The 5,317-nt window shown below is 37.9% G+C and overlaps 1 pseudogene; it reads right to left on the bottom strand.

Moving 5' to 3' along the window:
* Positions 1-4,997, bottom strand: part of LOC138055394 (uncharacterized) — a 9,152-nt pseudogene extending 4,155 nt beyond the window's left edge.
* Positions 4,998-5,317: the final 320 nt, after the last annotated feature.

Genomic DNA, 5,317 nt, shown 5'->3' on the forward strand with positions numbered 1-5,317 from the left:
CCGAAATATATTTGCAAATTCCAGTTTTAAGTACTTCGCCAGCATATCAGTGTCAAAGAAAGCTAAATGGAAGAAAGACGGAGACTCTTACCAATATAATGAGTGTATAAGCAAGGGTTATTAAATGCATTTGTAACTGGAACTGGTTAAATGATAAAACTAATTCTTGAGATGCGACTAAAGACACTAGACAATCCAAATGTGATAGTGTTTACGTTTGTTGAAAGGACCATGTGTCTTCATTAATTTTTTTATATTTCAAATAAAAGTAAGAAAGATTGAAATCTATTCTTGTCCATTAATATTCAGGAGGATTTGAAGATTCCATGATAACTATCTAAAGTTCCTGATAATTTTTTCAAGTACACAATACAGTACACGTTTGTCCACAACGTGTTCCTTTTATGGTTGGGCGGATTAGTTTGACTAACATGGTTTGAAGGTTACAGCTACAACTGTGATTTTGTACAAAATGTAGCCAGTCAACCTCATTAGTATAATGATAAAAGAACAACTTATTGGCCAATATCTTTGCATTCATTCCAACAGAGTTTCATGTTTCGGGATTGGGGGGAGGAGCAAGGTAATTTCCTGGTCTATGAAATGATTGGCGGATTGTTTGACGATGGCGAGCAGGGAGGTGTGCTCTGCCTACAACAAATATTGAACTGTCTTCTTGTTGATTAATGCGCAATCTGTGAAGTCGCAAAGGGTGATTTTGCACATCATCAGCATCATCGATGTTTGGTCTTGCATCAAAGGAAGGATAAGCTTCATCTGAAAAGCGTTCATTCAGAGTCCAGTAGTAAAATGGTAGATCCATATTGATTCTCTTACTGAATTCCCTACCAAAATAAACGTACATTTTCATTGATGCGTTGATTTGTTTGTCTTCAGGTATACCAGCATTTTGTAGCCAAGGAAAGTACTTTTAAGCAGCATTTCTTACTCCAAACTATGTCCCTTGCATCGATTTGGAAACATGATGCACATGATGCACATGATTTAACAATGTCGAACATGTCAAAAATTGCATTAACCGATATATCTATTAACAATAACCTTCATTACTTCCAAGTGATAGATTTATCTGGGGTTCTTACCTGACACTTTTTGGCCAATAAGCAATTATTGGATGAGGTTGAGGATGATAGCGAGAATTATCAAGGCCGAGGCCTTGATAATTTCGCTATCATGCGAAAACCGAATCCAATAATTGTTTTATTATACAATTATACAATTATAAATGTAGAAGCGTTGAGACATTTCACAGAACAACAAGAAAGTAAGCCACGCAATGACACGTTTCAGTGTAAACATCTTTATCAATGACAGCCGTGAATTACATGTAAAGCGGAATTCAAAAGGTTTAGAGAAAGGATTTAAGCCTAAAACATCTGAAAACGTTTCAGGAAAAACCCGAATCGAACTGAAACTTTTGAACAAAATTCTAAACTTAAGTTGTACGGTCTTATGAAAAATGTTCCCGATATCGAGATGTCTGCAAAAACGCGTCATACCTACATGCATAAATGCCAGTGTCTGTAGATGTGACGCAATGACACAGCGGGATGCTTTTAGCCAATCAAAATTGAGATAGCATCAGCATTGCATAATAATATGGTTTAAACTGTTTGAGGGTGAAGATGGATCCAAGGTCACGATGGGAAATGCAGAAGTAGGCTTCAAGGTCATCTGTTTCTGCAGCCCTGGGGTGCTCTTCAAATCCAATAACCCCATTCTGCAGTCGGCGAAGTTCTTGGCTTTCAATGTTAGTGGTAACTTCTACGAGTCTCCCTTGAGAAGCCGCGTATGCCGGCAACTGGTCTTTACCAAAAAAAAAAAAAAGGTATTGCTTTTTTCCCTATGCATGTCATCTTAATTAAAAGTTAATAGTAATTTATAATCAATAGCTCCTGCATTGATGTGGGTGAGGTTGGGAATGGGCTGTTTGCATAATACTGTCACATGGTACAAAATCCGCCATGCTGGATAGCAAAAGAATGCAACAGTCATGTGACAGTTTCATAAAAGGGCCCATAGACCGAATGCATAAATGGCAGCCAAAAAATTTTTCTTTTGTTTATGTGCTAATTAGACTCAGTAGCCTCGTTTGCATGGACAAAATACAAAAGAAATGTTTCTTAAAAACGAGGCTAGTGAGTCTAATTAGCACATAAACCAAAGATTAAATTTTTTGCCACCATTTATGCATTCCGTCTATTGGACCCCAATAGCAATATAACGTTAAGTTTTTGTTTACGGTTTATTTGCCCTTAGTTTACTTAAATAATAGTCTTGGTGTTAGGGTGCTGTGATGTCAAAATAAAAATAAAAATAATGATAATAATACTAACAATTATTATTATTATAATTAGTGATAGTGGTAGTAGTATAGTCTCTTTATTAAAATAAATGAACAATAATTTTTATGACTTTGATAATTATCATTATTATTAAAACTTTTTTATCCTTCCCCATTTCCCACAATGTAGTGTGCCATGTTTCTTCTTAAATACCTGTTAATATCAATTGTGGAAAAATCATAACCTTCCTTGTACCAGGGCATCCACTCCTCCAAAATGAAATTCAGCATTTGATAATTGTATCTGCATCGTTGAAGCTGACTTAGACCCCTACCATCAGAAGATTCATGCCTCTGTGCAACAACACGTATGAATTTGGCTTCTTCAACTTTGCCATGCCTCTCAAGCGACTTTACAACACTGTATGACATCAGTCTTTCTGCATCTTTCACACTCTGACGCCTTTTACCAACTAATGCTGCATGGGTCAGTCCACTCTGTGGGTCAGCAAGTACATCGGCAAATGCCTCATAATCAAAAGCATCATATCCACCATTCCTGACATGTTGAGCTATTCTCTTAAGGAGATTGTTATGATCTGCACGATCATGTCGAACTTGTCTAGTAACTGGGTCCACTTCAGGAACATAGAGAGATGGCAAGTGAAATCCACACTCTTCCTGCAACTCTCTCACCATACTTCTAAATGTGTATGTTGCCACCAAAGACCTCAGCTTGTCAAGGAAAGATTCGTTTGTGTTCTTTCTGAATGGGTAAGGTGTGTAGCCAGCAGGGACAAGATTTCCTCTAATGTTGGTTATGGCATCTTCCACCCTTAGACCATTGTTTGTCAGCCTTTTATTCTCCAAGAGTACATGGTGTGGAACAGCTGCGTTTGGTCTAGCCACAACAGGCGTGCCGTCTGGAGCAGCTGTTTATATAGGTAGATTCAAAGATTAAATCCTATGATTGCCTTAGTTAGTCACAAGCAAAGTTTGGTGGCAAAGTGTCACTGTTCGATGTAAGATGTTGCCTAGAGCAATTTGCTCCTTTTCCTGGATGACTTCTTGTGCAATGTTATTGGACCAATGAGGCTGGCCAAAATCTGCAATTGGCAGATTCTGGACACCATTAACAGTTAAAGAATGTCACTGGCTTAATAACTCATGATAGCACAGGCCAAAAAGTTACTCTTGGAAAGGGGCAACTTCCCCTATACAACATAGAAAACTTAACGTCGGAACTCTCGCACCAACTTTAACTTAACACTTTCATATCATCCTCAGGAATGATTTTTGATAATTTTCAACTTGAATACTACCGGTATGCACGTTTCACAGTAAGAAACAAGATAGCAACTGGTGACCAACATCTCTTCAAACGTCAACACATATGTTAAAATTCTAGTATTGTGGATGTGAATTAACTTGAACATTATTATTATTATTATTATTATTATTATTATTATTATCATTACTGGCTAGCACAATCAGCATTTCCAGTAAAGTGGTCTTGCTCAACTTTTGCACACTCTCCTTGGCATCATGGATCAGCTGCCATAAATGCAAGGCTCTTGTCTCTCCTCGTGACCTTAAAGAACAAAACTCTCCATCTGTAACAGTTCCTGGAAGAAATAACGAAGAAGTTGTTTTTAGCAAATGAAATAAGCAATAAATAATCTTGTAGTTTTCAGGAATATGATATTGTATTGAATTTTTTTCTTGAAGCACTGTCAATTCTGATGCAAAGACAGCGAGTCACAAGGCAAGTGATCCAGAAATCTTCAAACAATACCTAATAACTCGTTCAACTTGGAAAGAAAGCCTATCCTTTCCTCTCTTATCTTTGAGCTGCAATTTGACATAGGCATTAATCACTCACTGAAAAACTATATTCCAATTAACCTTTAACAGCCAACCCGGCCTAAACCGGCCAGACTTAGTATTTTACTCTGTCTAATGTCAGAGTATTTTAGTCTGTCTAACGCCAGACGAGCCGCCGGGAGTCAATGTGTTAAGTTATCAATAATGTTCAAGGTAATATTGTCAACTTACCAACAAGGTTAAACCCTCTCTCTTTCATTGTCACTTTCACATCTTTGGTAATGTCACGGACATACTGATCACGCAATGACCTGTAAGCCACGTATCTGACTGGTAATGCATATGGCTTCTTGTTGCGCCTTTCATCCGACAGCATAAGGACCAAAATATGAGTCGCAGCTGTCCTCTTTTTCTTGAACAAGTTTCGCAAGTAGCTTTTAGCTGGTTGAACCAAAGCTCTGAGTCATGCCATGATGGCCTGCATACCAAGTGGTACAAACACAGCTGGATTGAGGCAACTAAGCTGTTCCTGATAAACTGTCTTTAGCATCTGTGCCTGCTGCAAGAGAGTTTGGAACTCAACAACATTCCAATTACCATTCTTGAGGGCTTCCTCTGGAGTTGATCTGTTGTCAAACTTTTTTCTGTAATTTTCAACAGCCAGTTGAAAACCATCATCAAGAAATGGGATGTCTTTATCCAGATTAGCAATAAATCTTAGCAATTCCAATTCAAGACTGTATCGGTTGTTGACTAAAGTTATCCTTGTCACTGAATTTACTCTGCTGTCGTACATTTCACGCAACTCCTGAAGCTGCCCATTTGCTAGGTCCACATCCCCAATCCAAACCCCAGTAGTAGACTCCATCAAACCCACTTTGAGGTCTGTGGCATCTAACTTCAACCAGAATCTCCCTGTAGGGTTTGCCTCCTTTAATTGGTCAAATGCTGCACCCTGTGAAGAATAAAAGGCAAAATTCAGAAACCCTTGTGCGTAGACAAGTATTGCATGTACGTTAGACATCATAAAGACATACAATTTGCACAGTGTATACATGTACAACTGTCAAAAAACATCACAAAGTTTCCTCTACCTACCCAAATGAAAATTATAAATAGTTTTAGAGTAACAAGAATCAGGGACAAAGACTATTATAAGAGAAGAACATTCAATGAACAGCAAGAGAT

The sequence above is a fragment of the Montipora capricornis genome, chromosome 7, assembly GCF_036669925.1.
Source record: "Montipora capricornis isolate CH-2021 chromosome 7, ASM3666992v2, whole genome shotgun sequence".
Classification (NCBI taxonomy): domain Eukaryota; kingdom Metazoa; phylum Cnidaria; class Anthozoa; order Scleractinia; family Acroporidae; genus Montipora; species Montipora capricornis.